This window comes from Plectrocnemia conspersa, unplaced genomic scaffold, assembly GCF_051122295.1.
Source record: "Plectrocnemia conspersa isolate PC_06_02 unplaced genomic scaffold, ASM5112229v1 ptg000011l, whole genome shotgun sequence".
In the NCBI taxonomy this organism is placed as follows: Eukaryota; Metazoa; Arthropoda; class Insecta; order Trichoptera; family Polycentropodidae; genus Plectrocnemia; species Plectrocnemia conspersa.
In genome coordinates this window covers 11,495,932-11,515,743 of record NW_028277175.1, presented here as the reverse complement: position 1 = coordinate 11,515,743, position 19,812 = coordinate 11,495,932, and the positions used below count along the sequence as shown (strand labels likewise).

The 19,812-nt window shown below is 29.3% G+C and overlaps 1 protein-coding gene and 1 long non-coding RNA gene across 4 annotated transcripts in view; one reads left to right on the top strand and one right to left on the bottom strand.

Annotated features, from left to right (window-relative positions):
• The window catches only part of CrebA (Cyclic-AMP response element binding protein A), a 104,703-nt gene that overhangs the window by 42,336 nt on the left and 42,555 nt on the right, over positions 1 to 19,812 (top strand). The window lies entirely within an intron of this gene.
• On the bottom strand, positions 1,408 to 4,892 carry LOC148229518 (uncharacterized). Its single transcript, XR_015811472.1, has 2 exons — positions 2,216 to 4,892; positions 1,408 to 2,149 (listed from the first exon to the last, which is right to left on the bottom strand). It is a non-coding gene; the product is annotated as an uncharacterized LOC148229518 (long non-coding RNA).

Here is a 19,812-nt window from a genome sequence, read left to right as displayed (position 1 = left end):
GAAAGAAAAGCAAAGTAGATGTTTAAAAACGTAATTTAAAATCAAATCTTCATATGTAAGATTATATATAAAATGTATATTTTAAATGGGATTTGGCATCCCTGGGCGGCAAATAGGTTAGTTACGGCCCTGGATATATAGCATAATATACAAGTGGTATAAGTTGGTAACTAATACCTGAAAGACCTAGGTTTCAATTCCATGTAGAATTGAAGACTGATATTTTTCAATTTCTAATGTGTCTAAGAGTTCGAAATTAGTGATTATTATTTAAGTATAATACCGATCGATCTTCACAGATAAAATTTTCTAAATATTTCCCAATTTCGCAGATTATATATTGTGAATAGTAACATTAATTAATTGTTAGCTGTTAACAATTATGAACTATAGTTCATAATTAATCAAATATATGTAACTGATTTCACTCTGGTGTCTAACTACTTATTTTATAGTTGTTGATTGTGTTTATTCTGTTGTGAAGCATTGGGCTAACGCTTGTCAAATTGCAACAAAATATCTTATATATAATTGTTCTAAGCCGTCGTCGCTTCCGGACGCGCATAACTTTCAATGAAACATTCTCTGTTCAATTCTTTACTCTGTAAATCGTATCGCTTTGTATAAACGATGTGTAACAATACACGTAAACAAAGGAAATATATTAAATTATAATAATAAATAATAATAAAAATAAAAATTGAATTTGCTCCGACTGATTTTTGAGCCGCCGGTAATGCGTTCTGTTGTTTCGACCAATCAAAAATAAGCATTCAAATATTCAAATAGCTTCGACCAATGAAAAATAAGCATTCAAATTCAAATAGACAGTACCGTGACGACGCTTTTAAATAATTATTATTTAATAATAAAATTTTGCTACGCGACAATAATTTTTTCATTAATTCGTCATTTGACTGAATAAAAATTAAATATATACATATTGTGTTGAGGATTAGAAGAATACATTGATTAAACTAGATAAACAATCATAAAATAATCTTCGTAATGAAATTTTCAAATTTTGAATTCCCGGCGACGGGCTCCGAGGCCTAAAAGTGAGTTTTTGCTTTTATAAATAATCGGATTTCAAATTAACTAGGCGTGTTATAGCTATGAAAATTAAATATATACATAATGTGCTTAGGACGAGAAGAATACATTGATTAAATTAGATAAACAATCATAAAACAATCTTTGTAATGAAATCTTCAAATTTTGAAATCCCGTCACCGGGCTCCGAGGCCGAAAAGTGAGTTTTTCCTTTTACAATACATAAAAATTATCGTTGTTTCTGATTTAATGCACATATTCGTTAGCTTTTAAGAATTGCAAATAAATCCTTAGTATGTATGAGGATTGAAAGTTAATGTCGATCAAATCGGCGCTGTCGCAGTGTCAGCCAACGGACACCTTATAAATGTGTAGTTTCTTGGATGCTATCTAATAAACGACATTTTACAATGATTATAAATATGTGATTGCATACCTGGAATAATCGATAGCCAAAATATCTAAGAGTGGGTTTTTTTTAATTCTGATGTGGCAAAATATGTTCAATTTTTGTTCTGTGCCATCATTCCTCTTTCGGAATAGCCAAATTCAAGATATTCAGTTACATCAAACTTATGTAGTATGTTCTTTATAAAAAGATAATACTTGCTGACAGTGAATTCAGCATGAGAAGATTCACTTTGTTTATATATACCAATTCTACGTTATAGCCATATGGGTCATCAAATTGTTCCATCATTGCTTCTGAAAAGTAATTAAAAAACAATTAGAGTAAGCATTGAACACATTATTACTACTAATATAATCCATAAATAAATTTGAACGACAACCGAAGAACAAAATTAACGGAAATTATTGTAGAGGATTAAACACCTAGATTGACATATCTACATCTTCTTCAAAATAGTCGCAATATGTCATACATTAATTGTTTGCCATACGTAAATGTTATTAGATCTCTCATTGATTCTGAAAATTGACTGTAAACGATACTATATATTGGGTAAAAAGTAACTTTTTGTTTACACTAATGTGAGATTTTTCATTATTACTACCATTGTAATATGTGTAATTAACTTTGGCATGTATATCTTCAATTGCCAAATCACTGCTGTTTGTCTTTTAATATTAGATCCTAGAAAGTCAATAGTAATTTTGTTAGAATAACCGTGATATAGTATTTATATAACCAAACACTTACTGGCACACTCATAATTTTTAGTTTCGATATAGTCTATAATTCCAATGGTAAATCACTTTGAATCATCTTCAATTGTAACTTTGCTGTGATTATAACATACTTCACTGTTTATTTAATCGCACTGAGCTGTATCCCGGCGCGCGCTTGACAGATGACAGGGAACTGTCACATATAAGAAATTTCGGGGAATACCAGTAACTGTATTTCCCCGGCGCGCTTGATAACGAACTACGAAATTGATTTTAACGATTTAAATTGTAAAACATTTATTAAAATATGTATAAAAATCATCAAATACTAAAAAAAATGTTTTTTAAAATATTTTTTTAGTTTATAGATTTAAAATATAATATAAATAATGTGGTATATATAATATGTAATATGTGGTATATATAAATGTACCTAAATTTTGGCGAACGTTGGCAATTTAAAGTTTTAGTTTTTAGAGAATTTTTAAAACTTTGCTTTAAAAAATATTTTCAACAAAAAGGGGCAAGCTTTCAAAATAAGTACTATTCATTACCAACCAACTAATATTGCAAAAATCCCTCTTACTGACGCATTCGAAAGTAAGCTACACAAAATTGTATAACACTAATTTAAATATTTTTTAAATTATAAAGTTTTAGAATAAAATTTCAAGATTTATTCAAAATATTTTTTTCAACTTTTAAATTTTTTTTTATATTATTATGGATTTTAAATATTCTTAATTTATTATAGATTTTAAATATGTTAAGTTTATTATTAATTTTAAATAATGTGAAAACTTTTTGCATTTATTTTTTATTAAAATATATAATACTGCGCAGAAAAAACATTTACTTTAAAAAATATATAAATCAAAATAAGTCAAAGTATTTTTTAATAAAAATAGACAAAGGTCTCAAAATTAATTATATTTTTAAAGCGCATTTTTGGTCTAAAGTAACATATTAGGTGCTTGATATTTTCAGTTTATTATATCTTTCTAATTGGCTTTTATATTTACACATAAAACATATAAACAACTTTTTTTAATTATAAAGTAACTTATGGTGTAACTAAATAACGTTCTTATTACTAAAATTTTAATTTATGATAAAATTGTGTTATATGCAGCGTTAAAACGAGCCGCGAATTCCCAAAACACTCGCGTTAGAGCGCCATAGTGACGTCACGATGACGTTTCACGCCGGCGCCAAAATCAGTTCCACAAATACTCACAGGCGTCGCTTCATACGCCGCTGCGATAGCGGGATCAGTTAGTCATAGATTGGATGATTCTGGACAATTACAAGATATACCGAAATGAGAACAAATCAATACAATATCATTAAAAAAATGTTAGATTGTTTGGTTCTATAGTGAAAGTTGGCGCGAGCGGCAGCGAGGCACCAGAAAGAGACGAGTGAATGCTAGAAAGAGACGCGAGGTGTGATGTCACAAGGCGCCTTAATGTATGCTTTATGGGAAAGCGCAAACGGGACCTCAAACACCTAAAATACGCTAAAACACAATCAATGACTTATAATCGCTCACATTGAACCAACTATAGGTGATCGATTGTGTTGTAGCGTCAGTAAGGTGTAAAAAATATTTTTAATTATCAGTAATATTTTTGAGCGGATGTGTAACCAATGCTATTTATTATTATTATTATTTATTTAAACTGTAAACCTACTTTTAAATATTACAAAATGTTACGTTTTAATATTATTTTTTATGTTGAAAACATTTTGGTATTTTTTTGTTTTATTAATATTTAGTTAAGTTACAATTCTATTTGAAAAATTAATACAGTTAAATCTCTTTGTAACGAATACCGAAATAACGAAATTCCCAGTATAACGAATGTTTAATTTGTCCCCGAAAAACTTTCATACAAAATGTTTTCATTGTAATGAAGACTAATCTCAGTATAACAAAATATTTTTCTCCGAATTTAAGAATGACGTTATAACTTGACAAAATATTTCTAAGAATTCAGTTCATCATTGACTTGGGGTGTGCCAGATGTGTTCAAAAGCGACATTACAGGTGTTTCGTTGACCCTCAAACTTTTTTTATAAAACATTTTTTTCACAAATTTTATTGTGTTTCATACATTTTCCTTAAACAAGGACAAAAACGATCTGTCAACCTTATAAGAGGTTATTTTGATGCTGTAGTAATATAGTAATTAAAAATAAAATAAAAATAAATATATCATCTTCCTTACATTCAATATAACGAATTTTCAGTACACCATAATTTATTCATTGGTTTTGTGAGCTTCGCTATATTGAAATTTCATAGTACAATTTTTAATTTATTATTATCTAGCCAAGTTTTAAACCTATTCATAAATGATATACAATATTTAGATTTATCATTAAATATCTAAGTTTCAATATAACGATAAAATCTAACGTTGTAAATCTAATAAATTTTATAAAATGTTTTCTTCTGGAAATATTTAGTCAAGTTGTAAACCTATTTTCAAATGAATTGAAAATGTTAAGTACTTTTTTATAGATTGAACTATTTTGTCTATCATTGAAAATCCTAAATAGTAATGTCCAATTTGAACCATTAAATTTTAAAAAATATTTAAAAAAATCAGAACGAAGCAAAAATTATATTTAAAACCCAAAAAGTTGAGGGTCCGGTATTCGCACACTCGCTAGCTATCGGTACCTCACGATAGTGAGGTACCGACAGCTAGTTTACAATAAATATAAAATGGACCCTACATATGTAATAATTTTACCGATTAACGTGTTTCAATTATAAATTTTGCCCATATATTTTTATATCATTACTAATATAAGTAATATTACGTAAACGGGTAAAACCAATTTAATTTACGTTTTTTCAGATTGTTTAAAATTATCTACGAGTTGAGATCGTTCATAATGTTAAACTTTGTTTATGTAATTTAATACATATTGTATTTTTAGAATTGCGTAAAAAAATATCTCTTTAAGCTTTGCGATAAATTGATAATTAACGCGTTCAAGGTTAAGTACTGATATACATTGAAAATTTTTGACATAAAATAGACAATATAAATTAGAAAGCTTTACATGTTTCGTTATGAATTTTTTGTACAAAAATATATTGTTTAAACCTAAGTACATATCTTAAAGATAAAAATATACTCATTTTTATTTTTATTTTTTTAGTAATATTTTATTATTGCTCTTTTTCATTGCCACTTTATAACGGTATCGTTCAATTACATTAATCTTTAGATAATCAGATATTTTTTTAAGTAAAAAATATAGACATTAAACATTGGTTTTTTTCACTTTTCACATATTAATATTTTATCGCCACAAAATGAACCTTTCCCTTTCACTTTAACGGTTAAAATATTTCTGCTTTCGTCGTAATGAGTATAACGACGCATTAAATTGACTGATGCGTTTTAAATTCGTTGTTTTAACATGCATTCATATATACATGATTCTAGACGAAGAGCTTGATACCAAACCATCAATTGATTCGATATTATTTTTTCAAGATTAACTGTTGCACAATCTTCTGATTCTCATACTTTTCAACTGGGACGTGAGACTGGATTTTAGTACAAATTGATTATGGGACGCAAAAAATCAAAAGTATTGTTCCGAGAACATTCTCACGTGAGCTTTGCCATTATCATTATCATCGTGCACACACACACACGACATCGATTTCCAAGAACACTTGGTTATATGATTAAATTTTGCCAGAATTTTAGATTTAACTCTTGTTATCGCTCTGCAAGTTGAGGAGGAAAAATATATGTTTTCGGTTAATTTGTATCCCCGATACAATAATACGACGCAGAGTCGTGTTTTAAATTACATCAATTGTCACGTTATCATCTCCATCTGATAATACCGCGCCACAACACATGACCACTATGTTTGACCTTATCAAAACAGACCCATAAAAAATCATATTTTTTTTTAGTAAAAATCATTAATATTCTAAAATAAACTTGCTGTATTTATATTTGCCTGTTTTAGATAAGAAAATTAATAGTATAATCTTGTTTGCAGGTTAAATGTTTGTAATTATAATTAAGCATAGGTTATTTTTAACATGAAATTCAAAAATAGTACATTTTACTATAAAAAGACTCAAAAGGAACAACATATATTATATTGTTTATTGTTCAATGGTAGTTGATGGCATTGTTTTTAAATTGAAAAGTTCGAATTTCATTAGAAATATATTTTCTTTAAAGTAGTATTAAATTAGAAAATTGTTATTTTATAAAGCACATATATGACATAATCTTAAATACAAATATATATTTTTTATAAAATAATTTTCAATGTAGATAAGCTTATGTATTAATTATGATTAATAAAACATAACACAAAATTTCTTTTCATTAAAAAAAATTGTCAAAAACATTCATGGCAAAAACATATTATATTATCAGTGTCATCTGCATAACTTTTATTTTTTTCAATACAGTTATTTTTGTCTTTCGCTGCAGTCTCCAACAATTTGCTCTAAAAAAATATTTTTTTATCGATTAAATGAAATTAATATTACGCTACAATTAAATTTACAATAACTGATAGCTTTTACTAATTAATATTTGAAACTAAAAATACTTTTGATTCATGAACGCAATTATTTATTTATTATCATATAGTATTACTCGTATGTGTGTCATGCTGATTTATCGTAATGCAATATATTTTATTAACGATTTGAACTTTTAACTATAAATATTATTAGTTGCCATGTACACATGCATAAAAAAAATATCGCCATTTTATCTAAAGAGACCCTGAGGTCACCGCATTTTATCAACCGCTAAATAAAAAAACAATATACCTACAACTACTGCACTATTCGAATCGAGTGTCGAACAGACGGGTTAATAATATTGTCGTAATCGCTATCACAATAATAACATTTATTAGATTTTACTTTGCTACCAATTATAAGAAGGACAGGTAAACGATTAGATAGCGACTAACGACCGGCGTTGCCCAACAACGCCGATAGTGAAATTATACTCTACATGTGTATGCTAAGCACATGTGTAATAATATCCAATTTAAGGACGAAAAAACACATTACATATGCAATAATTGCAACATTGTAATTTATATAGATCGATGTAAGAAATACGCTCGAGACAGTATGGTAAAAAAATACCAGGAGCGAATTGGCGAACCAAATTATTATTTTTAATATTTAGATTTTTATCTTACATCTACATCTACAATAAATTAAAACAATACGATTGTTTATAAAATGTATTGTCTCATATTTACGATTATTTCTCTATTGTACACAAGTAAAGTAAAATTCATTCAGTGATTTTTTTATTCAGTGCAAAAGGAGAAAATGCTCTTAAAATTCAACAGCAACTTGTTACTGTTTGGGTTAATTTTACATTACATAGATATTTGTTGCTTATTATAAAAAAGCTGAAGAACTCATTCTAAATATTTTTTTTTTAATGACACGATTAACAAGTTAATCTATCGGAAACTCTGCGAGCTTTGAGTGGCGCAAAATAGAAAAGGTATTATAAAGTCCGGTCTTGACTTTCTGAAATGGTCCGGATTCTTTTTTATCTCTTGATATGACACCAGAAAAATATTTTTTTTCATAAAACATTTTGTAGTTTTAATGTCAAATTATTTGTTTTATTATCTGGGTAACCTAACCAATCCAACCCTGAATCTAACTGCCACTAAAAAGATGGATGAATCCGCACTATTTGCAAATTCTGCTTATAAATAAACATTTAAGTTTGTGCAACTGTTTTCACAGACGATTGAGATAAATTAGTTTTTCTCTTCTTCGGTTTGTGGGTCAAAAATCTTTGTGCTTCGAATGTTGCAACTCCTCAGCGGAGATAGAGACGTTCGTTGGGAAATTAGCTCTTGTCTCTGAACAATGGGCGCATTTTGTCGATTAGTCACTGAAAATCGAAAACAAAAATATAATAAACATCATGATCTATATGTTAATGATTTTCTAAGCAACGAGAATAGCTTATTAACAAAAAAATTGGTAATACATTTTCAACACCTTCTTGTATAATGACATGATATTAAAATCAAATACTCTTTATTTTATTTTTAACTTGATTATTATAGATACAATGTGGACCGAAAAGTGTCACAATAGATCGAACGCTTCCGATCCAGCGGGAGCAACTCTCTAAAGCCAATCGAGAGGAAAATCTCTTGTTCTTTAAACTACTTTCACGAGTCAGGCAGACTAAAAAAATGCAATTGTCGAAGTTGAAATACATTTTCACCGACGACGCTTTCGTAACGGTGCTCAGATCAAACGATATACTATGCATAATAAATATTTTTTTAAGCACCTTAACCTAGCTATAATTTTTACATAAAAATGTCACATACTACCTCTCGATAGCTTCGCACGCGACATGGCATTTGGATTGTCGATTGTCGGCTAAGCGAGTTCATTATCTAATATGGAAGTCGCGGGGTTATCGTTCGCAAAAAAATGTTCATATGTGACACATTTTAATTAGCTGTTTTACCATTAAAATTTACATAAGCGATTATTCTTATTCGCTGAAGGAAATTATTGCAACGTAAAAAAAGCCTTGATAGCACTATTTCCACGTAGAAAGTGATATATTAAGCTAAGAATGAAAGTGAAATAATAATTTATTTTTAATAATAATTGACTATCAATAATCAACTGAAATTAGCGTTTCTAGGATTATAAAAATTCTCAGTATGTATGATTTAACTTTAACCACCTTTCAGACGCACATCCAAGAGGTTAAATGTATAGAAACAAATTTATATAGTAATATGCTAAATAGAATAACAATAAAAGTCGGGATGAAATTGAGATAATGTATCATAAAACAAAATTTGTCTCGTGTTTATTGAAAAAGGTGATCTTATTGTGGTTTGTTTAATTAATATTTTTTATTGCATGATAAATATTTGTATTATTTTCAAAAAAGATAGTCACTTTAAAAACACATTGTATAACATAATCTTATAATATATCTAGCGATGATTATCTTATTGTTTTACGCAATATGTATCATATGTATCATAGATGCTATAAATACACAGGCGGGTTTTTGGATAAAAATCACGAGAAAATTATCAGTTTTTTTTATTTTAATTCATTATTATATAATATTTTAAAGCATTTATTATTATTTATTACTGCAAAACGTATTGCGGTAAATGAATTTAAAAATAGTCAATTTAAATACAGGCACATATTGCTTTAAGCCAGTGTACGCCACAGCTTCCAATTTTTATACACATACATTCGCGCGTGCTAGAGCCAAATCACAAAAAAGTCGTATACGTCGCACGTAAAAACGATTGTGTGTTGTTTCTGTTTCTACTTGCGGTGCAATAACGGTTATTATGGGGAAAATAAATATTTTAGAAAGGTTCGTAAATATATAGAATTGAATCATACTTTAAAGTAGTAAATATGTACATATATCAGTAGCGTCGTGCTAGTATAATAATCTTCAACATATTTTGAATGAATAATCTTGTTTGGTTTCAATTTAATTTAAATTTTCTAATCAACTAATAAATATGTTTTAATGATCTATACTGTCTAAGCTTAGGCGATTCGCTTTAAGAGCATCGTAAATATTCCTAGAATGAATGGCACATCAAAGCGTAAATGACTTTCACAATCGATGCTCTTCTTGCGAATCGTTCAATGCGAACGATGGACTTTCCCCGGAAACTGACGTTTGATTCGCCTCCGTAAATTTGCCAAACAAATCCTTATTCTGATTATAGAGCATTTCGGAATTTCAAAAAGCTCTCTGTGGTTAGCTTTCGCGTTATTTGGTCAGCGAACGGGGTCACCGCTGTCTGATTCGGATCGTTAGATAAGAACGTATGCAGAATATTCTGCGAGGATAAAACGCCAGAGCACGCTTCCACATACTCTGCACGTGATACACGACTTGTAACTTCTACACGAGAAATGGGGGATAGAAAGCCTGAATCCGACGTGTTGCAATCATTACGAAAGAGTGGGATTCCGCGGGTCGTGTCGGATTTTAGTCGTAAATTAAAGCAAAAAAGTCCATCATTACTGCAATTTTTATGACCGCAAAAACAATCGTTTCTTGGACAGGCCTTTATGATTACATCGCCGGAACTGGCAGTTTAACTTTGAATTTGTAATGACAATGATAAAAATATCTGTTGTATTACAAATTATAAAATATACCTTATTAGTTACTTAATCTAGTTAGATTACATGAGAAAATCTTAAGACATATATTATACAGGTTGAAAAGTTAATATTACCGACTATTATATGCGCTTAACAATGTCAAGATGTCATGTGTATGCTTCTCGACCAACAACATGGTTTCCGTAAATCTCGATCCACTGTCACTAATCTAATGGTTTTGTCTAACTATGTTTCAAAATCATTGGACTCTGGTGTACAAGTGGACGTCGTATACACAGATTTTGAAAAAGCATTTGATAAAGTTAACCATGCTTTACTTGTAAAAAAGTTATCTAATTTCGGGTTTTCTGAAGATCTCATAAATCTATTCTCAAATTACTTGACCAATAGATATCAATTCGTCAAGTATAATAACTCTTTTTCAGAACGATATAAGACCCCTACTGGAGTACCTCGAGGATCCAATTTGGGTCCATTGTTGTTTTTATTGTTCATTAATGACATAGAAACAGCAATAGAGCATTCAGATTTTTTATTATATGCAGATGACTTGAAAATTTACAAGAAAATGCATTCGATTTCTGATTCCCTCGACCTACAGGAGGACCTCAACTCTATATGGAAATGGGCTTGCTATAACCAATTGCCTTTCAGTGTAAAGAAATGTCACACAATTTCATTTTCAAGGTCATTAACGCCGGCAAAATATTCATACCATCTAGGAGGATATTTTCTGGAAAGGTTTTCTTCAACTAAGGATTTAGGAGTGACTTTCGAAGAATGTTGGAAATTTAGCCAGCACATTGTAGAGACTCATAGCAAATCATTAAAAATGCTCGGTTTTATCTTGAGAAATGCGCGTTACTTCAGGAATACTTTAGTATTGCGCACTCTTTATGATACTCTAGTCCGCAGCATACTAGAAACTAGCTCCATCATTTGGATCCCAGGCGTAATGAATCAATGTAATGAATTGAAGCTGGAAAAAGTACAACGTAAATTTCTTCGATATTTATACTTGAAGGAATACGGGTATTATCCGTTCTTGTTTCCCAGTGCTTTTATTTTGGGAGCCCTGGGATACGTTTCTTTGTCGACTCGCAGAAGCGTTTATGTAATTAAACACTTCTGGAAATTGCTCAAGGGCATCGTAGACAATCCTTCAGTGCTCGAGCAGCTTCAAATGTGGGCTCCTGAAGGTGGATATAGTTCTCGGTCGCGTCCACTATTCTTGCCTGTTAAGTGTAGAACTGGAGCACTTGCCAACTCTTCTCTGGCCAAGGCTATTTATCTGCTCAATTCTGTCCATAGTAATATTGACATTTTCTCTAGCACTTATGGAGTTTTGGTTCAGTTCGTATGGGACAATGCACACCTGTTGAGGTGATTTGTGTCTGTTGTTTTGTCTTGTTTATATTTGTATGTATTATGATGTATTAGTACTTTTGACTATCGTGACGCATTAGGTTTGCCTGTCGGGTCACGATGGTTATAATTTTAATAAATAAATAAATATCCAGAACTGTTTTATTATGAAACGGTAATCAAAACATTCGCTTATGGAAAATATTACTGCACGTTTGGTGTTGAAAAACAGAGAAAACTCATCCCTATATGTTTGTGAATTGAGAAATTAGGGTATACTTTACCTATTGTATTTTATAAAGGTATGTCCCATTAATATATACAAATATAATGTTTTATAAATATTTTCTGGACTGAATATCCCTCTTAAATATATTATTATGATATCCACATTTATAAATCGCTCATGTTTTTTGTGTGTTTTACTGTACATTGTATATATGTACATATTACTTACAAAAACATTACATTACACATTATTTGAAACATATTGAATCGATACTTAATAACAAAAAATAGGCATAATCCTTCAACCGATTTGCACAGGTGTTCCCGCATCGAGATATCCACAATGTGCATTTCAATTAGTGCGATATATTTGCCCAGTTGTTTCCCACTTGAGCTTCTTTTAATTCTAGAGCAACTTTAGCGTCTCAATGGCAAGATTCAACGTATCTTATTTTAATTTGTAAATGCAATTTTACCATAATTATCCGGTAAGCGACTTGCGATTGTGGTATTTGGTGAATATATCACGCAGTCTTGGCAAACTAGTTTGGGCGGCATTCCACAGCCTTTCATATCAAAATATATATGCATAATTATATATATGTGCACTTTGTATTACAAACATGCTTATTTAATGTGCAACTTGTGTTTTATAAGCACACACGTGAAAAACCACCCACTGTCTACGATCTACGTGTTTCGTAATTTTACACTAAATAACTAGTTTGATTTTTGCCCGCGTGTGTCATAAGAAACGAGGGCAAAAATGTTGGCTTTGTTGTATGGGTGTGGCCATATGTGTGCGTGGGTGTGTTTGTAAATGGTAAAATTAAACTAACTAGCTCTTTAATAAACTTTACAAAGGAAGTTTAAATTTAAATCGATATAATAAGGCATCAAAATCTAGAAGTTTGTAATGCGAAACGCGAGACTCTTTAAGAATATAGTCACGCTTTATAATTGATGACACATTGGTGTTTCGCATAATATAATGTGGATCAATAATATGATATCACTATTGATAGAAAGGATACAAATAATTTTTTTAAGTATCTGAATATGGATATTGTACTAGCCTAGCTTAAATTTGCTATTTATTTTGACTCATCTGTATGAAATCAAACTCACTATTAAATTATTCTATTTTATAAACGAAATATCTGCAGAGATAGATATATTTCGTATAAGGAATTTGCAAGCTTTCCAATCTAACATCGATTTTTAATTTACTATTGTATATTATTTATTATGATATTTTAAATAGAAAATATCAATAAATATGATTTTTGCCACCTAGCCATTACCAAACCATCTTTCTTTATTCATAAATTAACTGAAGAGTGATTAAAATCTTATTTGATTTTTAGAGAAACAAATATACCATCGCTTATATGCAAAAGTTTGCCGATGACCAGATTTTTTTTATAAATATATACTATTAAATAATTTATTTTATTAACTTGACAAATTTTCCCAATTATACAAAGAACAATTATAACATTTTTTTTAATATGCACACAGATAAAATATGATCACAATCACATATAATCGTTTCCAGCTACTCATATGTATATCCGAAAACATCATTTTGCTTATTGTGAAGCTAGATTAGTTAAGAATCCACGTCAAAAGCAATAAAATCGTGCCGTCGATTTTATTGGCATTAAAAATATCTACTCATTATATTTATCTGACAACAGTGGCGTAGCTAGGGTATATGCCGCCCATGGCAATCCTTAAAATTGCCGCCGCCCCCCCCCCCCCATACATTTTTTGCAGGGTCATAAAATAAGATTTCTTAAAATAATAAATTGGTTAATATTTATCTCTTGTTATTCATGAATTTATATATATAAGTTTTAGTACATTCAGGGCTAAGAACCACACTAGACGATCCCATCGCGAATATGCCGCCCCCAAGCAAGTGCCGCCCGGGGCGGCCCGCCCCCTCCGCCTCCCATAGCTACGCCACTCTCTGACAATTAGTCGTGTTTTTATGCTGCTCAGTGTTACCATATAGTGAATTTCCAGTCCAGGTCAAAAGCAATAAAATCGGGCCATCGCGGTGAAAACGCTCGATTATCAAGCGCTTATATTAAGACTTTTTATAACAATATTACGGGCAAATGAAATGAAGTACATCTAAATCGAATTTTGTCCAATAGGAGAGCGCAAAAAACAATTATCACTTCTCAGAAGGCAAAAATTCACGTGAATTTTTGCCTTCTGAGAAGTGATAATTGTTTTTGCGCTCTCCTATTGACCAAAATTCGATTTTAATATACTTCAACCAGTCTTTATTTATTATATGTATATAGTTGAAAATCGTGGGAACGATCGGTTCTACATTTTAGACTGTATTCTACATACATAAATATATATAATATAAATCTAAACATTAGAAACTGCTAAAAATCATATTATTTAAGTCATATACTATATTTAAAAAAAGATTAACATAAAATTTCACTGCATAGTTTTTTTCCAAAATAAATTTTATTGCTAGTGTAAAAAAATTTAAGTGCGGCTCTTGAAGTTGTACTTTTATATTTTATTATTTTATAATTTCACTAGCGCCTATCGATTGAATTATATTTTAGCCAGTAGAAATATACATGTATCTACTGATGAAAATGTATCTGGACTTCACTAGTGAAAATATAAATTCACTAAATAATAAATATTCATTGTAATATTTACACATCGTTAGGTTTGGGTTAGAACAGCAAATTGACGTTTCTCAACTGGCAAATTGACTTTGATAGACATTTTACACATACGCAATAAATAATGATAAGTATATGAAAAAAATTTACTAGCACCTGTCAGATAAATTTATTTATTTTCACTGGTAAAAATATATATCTACTAGTAAAAATAATTTCCAATATGATCTATTTTAAAAAATATTTTCGAGAATTCAACTTTTTTTAATATTTTTATTTCAATAAAATACATTCTCTCTGTAGGCACTAGTATAAACGACTCGAGACATAATACTAATCCAACGTTGAGGTATTGTTATTACAAACCATTGCTATCTATATAAGTTTTTATATAAAAAAAAAAATTCTCACGCATTTTCATAAGTATAATAATTTATTGTTAAATGTTAATCTTTTCGCCTTACATCATAACGTAAGTCGAAATAATAATTTATATAATTGTAACGCTATACTAACATTGTCTAAACTGTGCTTATGTTTTATAATAAAACACATTAAATGCAAATAGCATACGATGTTTTAATCACGATTCTTCATGTTCACATTACATAAATACATAGATATACATTTATTCGATATTCGTGCATATGAATACAATGTAATAATAAAATAATTTTATGCGCAAATAAAATACAAATAAGCAATTAAAAGACGACTTATTTTATTTTCATAACACACTTTAAAAACGACAGAAACTGAACAGTTAACTTTTGACATTTTGTTTCTAGTTCGAAAGTCTTTTTCGTACATTTGTACATACATACATAACAAAATGTTTACATTGTTAAATGTTATGATTATTTATGAGTGAAATATTTCATGCAATATATCCGAGATAGTTTGCATTCGTTCAATCTATGGCGGATGATAGACGTTTTACGCAACGTTAGTTGCAAAAAATTAAACAAGTGTTTTCCTAGTGAAATCTTGGTATTGCGACACAGCTTTTGAAGATCGTGCAATTTTTTTCAAGTTAGCAGTATAGTGCTCGAAGATGTTAGCTAACTCCTTTCAGAGATTCGGATCTTTAGTTTTTGGATGCTGATTAATTAATCGCTCGCATTGTTAGTTTAACACATTACGTTGCACAACGTAGAAAGTTTGATTTAAACCCACACGACTCTGCGACAATAACGCCAATATATAATTTAACCTAAAATCGCGATACATATGTTTAAAGTTTTGAGGCGACAGCGAATTGATAATCTATTTTTTGTGCAGATCTATGGACACGTAATAGTTTAGAAAGTCCTAAGAGCAAACTGTTGATGACGTTATTCGAGCCTTTGGCCTTTTGGCAGACAATTTTTAATATCGGCGCTCGAATTCATCATGCGAATATTGCTCTACCAGACGTTTCCAATCAGAAAGAAAATAATATATAATTACAACGAAAATCATAAGTTAATTACTCTTAAAACAGTGAAAAATATTCACCATAAAGATACAACCGAATAAATATACTTTATTTTTAAATGCTTATATTTTTTAGATTTTTTTATAAGAGCGATACATAACTATATAAAAAATATATATAATAGTCTAGGCGTATGTAGGTTATATTACTTCTACGTACGTTTACATTTTATAAACACAGCTCTTGAAAATGCGTTTGACAAAGTCAGTTACAATTTTGGATTTTCTGAAGGTCTCACTAATCTTTGTGTCTTGTTTATTACTAATTAGGTTCAGTGATTCGTCTCTTCTGTATGGAAAGAGAAAATGCTGCTGAAATTAATCGTTTATGGCAATGAAATATTTATTTATGATATACATAAATAAAGAATACATACTTAAAATAACATAAATATTTAAGATAGTTTTTAACACCTTCCAAACCAGTCTAATATTATTGGGTCGCTACATTTTCATTGCAAAACTTATTTGTTGCTATTATATTTTCGATGCATGAAATGGTACACATGCCCATTATCTATCAGTTTATTTTTTATCATAACTGCCCTAGGCACACGTGGTCGCCGTTAACTGTGCCGTAATCGAGGTCGTTAATTGTTATCGAGTGAAAGGGGACGTTTTAAATGGATTATATTATATAACGATGTAAAGTTTTAGTGAGAAAACGTGTGCGTTCGTCACGATCTGGTCTAAAAACGACAAAAGACAATATGGATTAGCATCCATCTTTGCAAAAGTTTTGCAAATATAGTAACAGAAGCTGAATTTTGATCATTTTTAGGACTGATTCGCTCGAATGAGTAATACAGTTAAAATAAATATCAGTGACCTGAAGTGAAAATAAGTAGTATAAATGTAAATGACTTAATAGCTAAAGGAAATAATAAAAATGCATCTTAAGAAAATTTTTCATTTTAAAAATAACTCAAGAATGTTTTTTAACTGTTGATATAACAGGGTTTCTAAATATACTATTCCTTATATACATATAATTCTACTCATAAAATAATAATAATTATAATTATATATTATACATCAGATTATTGGGAAGATTTTTTTTAATTTCCTGAGATTTATTTAGAGTTATTCAAGCAAAATATTTGCAAAAAAAAACAATATTTTATTTATAATTCTATGAAACATTATTCTATTTATATTAATTCTATGAAAAGTCATTATTTCATATTCTAAAGTAAGCTAAAACATCTTGTACCACAAGAGTATTTATTGATGTGCTTTTTATATATATATATACTAATTAAATGCTTCATTAAATTATTTAAGCGTTTTCTTTGTGTACATTTACTGTCGTTATTAAAGTAAATTAACGATCAGTAAATAGAAGTATATATATTGTATTTATAATATATACAAAATAACATAGCAACATAATGATTTTATAAACATAATACTATTTAATACGTGCAACATAATTGTTTTATTCGCCTTGATATAATTCAAGGTTAATTTTATTGGATCAAGTGATAATTTATTACTATTTAACTAACACATTTTTTATAAAACGTATTAAAAAATAGCATATGTAGATATTAATACATAAAATTTTAATGTATTTTTTTTATTTATCACACGCTTATTTTTGTCTGATAGATCATATAATATATATGTAATACATCAATATCTATAGACTAGCAGCGAAACACCTGACAAAACATACATTATTCTTGAGTGTTCTTAACATATTTGGCGTTAAACGGTAGTTATCTTATGTGTTTACTATTTTTTGAGTTGATTTTTAATAAAAATATATAAAAAAAAATTACCTTGTGCGTTTTACAAACATATGTACATACTAATGTAAAGAATTTAAATAGAAAAATGTGCACAGTACAGGTATTTATATGCATCAGAAATGTTACTACTGATTTACCGCTAAATTGCATCAAATCATTTTTTGTAAAATTATCGTAGTTGATTATCCATAATAATTTAGTACGTAAAAAAATTATTAATTCAGGAAAACAATAATTTTGCTAATCATAGTCTTTATATTTCTTATCAACAAAATAATTATAAATCAATTTTATAAAATGATTATGTATGTATGATCCAATAAAATGATAATAATCTTCTGGGCCTGATTTAATTTTGAAGGGTTGCGAAGTCAGTCTCGCTGCTCCTTTAATTCTCAAGATATCATTTCATGCTCTATGGAAATGCACAAAATTCACTCCTATTCATAAAAAGGGTGACAAATTGTGCATAAAGAACTATAGATCAGTAGCAGTATTGTCAGCTCCTGTATGAACAACTTATGATTTTTACAAAAATGAATAAAATCGAATATTGTGCAGTGATTTATTTTTATATTAGTTTTGAGACACGTTGTTGGGTTTACCATAATTTCAGGGATACTACCTAGTACATATATTATATTTTAAAAAAAAATCTTAAAAAAAGTTTTTAATTTTCTCACTTATTCATAAAAAATAATATGGTTTATTTAGTCGCGTTCTTAAACGTAATCAAATATTTGCCAGATATGTTTATAAATGTTCTGTTTAGTATCCGATATAGTGCTCTAGTGCTTCTCTTGTCATATATCAGTATAGGTAAGTACATAAGATAAGTTATAAGTATAGGCATTATACACTTAAGCATTCTGTTTATTATATAGAACGAATAGGACGTCGAACTTAGCGCAGAAAATTCTGTCGCTGTTTGTTGTTGCACGTCTTCCAATTAGTTCGGGTGCATTCCCACCGTTAAATACCTGGTAATTGGCTCTTCACTTTTTTACGTTCCTAAACTTTTCGTGAAGAATTTACCTGAGCGAAAAAATCGTAATGGAAAAACGCCTTGCGATGGTTTTATTCTGACCAAACGCCGGCTCCAAGGGCAACGGTGTAATGAAATTTCGGAACAGTCACGGTCACGGTCGCTGAACCAGTATACAAAAACGCTCAAATCGAATCTTTTTAAATTTTGATTATAATAGAACGAAACTCAAATCTAAATTATTAAAGGCTATAGATTTTCTTCACGTTAAAGAAACTAAAATCCCATCGCCGAGAATGTATGCGGAATTCATTTCTAAAGTTCAAATCGAAAGCAAATTGAAGAATCCGCGGTTCAATGTTGACTTTCTATTTTTTTTAAATATTACACAAAAACACGCATACCAAAGTACAAAATCCAAAAAATGAACCGTCCATCTCTGGCAAGACAAGTTTTTTACTTGATCATCTCTTACTGCAACCAGATACGTGACCTCATCTTCAACGTTAAAAAAGACAAATAGAGATCCACACGCCTTTCAAAGTGCATCGCTTTTATGGCATATTAAATTTAATTTAATTAAATCAATGCTAATTTTTAAGGTTGTAAATATACAGTTATATTATTATATTTATTATTTTGCAATAATGCATGTACATATATAGTAATTTATGTATATTATAAATATCACTTCAACCCGTTTGCTTCTGCATGGAATGAATGAACTCATAAACTCATGTCAATTATGAAGTGAAAGCCGGAATGCGGGCATAAACTATTTATGTACAATAGTCATTAAATTTTGAATAATGAACTCTCCTTTGAGATGTCGTCGATCCCTTTGCGTTTCATAAAATATTATACTATCATTTCAAATCTATCCTTATAATATAATTTCAATTACTCTATTAATTAATATTATTGCTTATCTACGATTTTATTAAAATATATATTATTAGTACATCA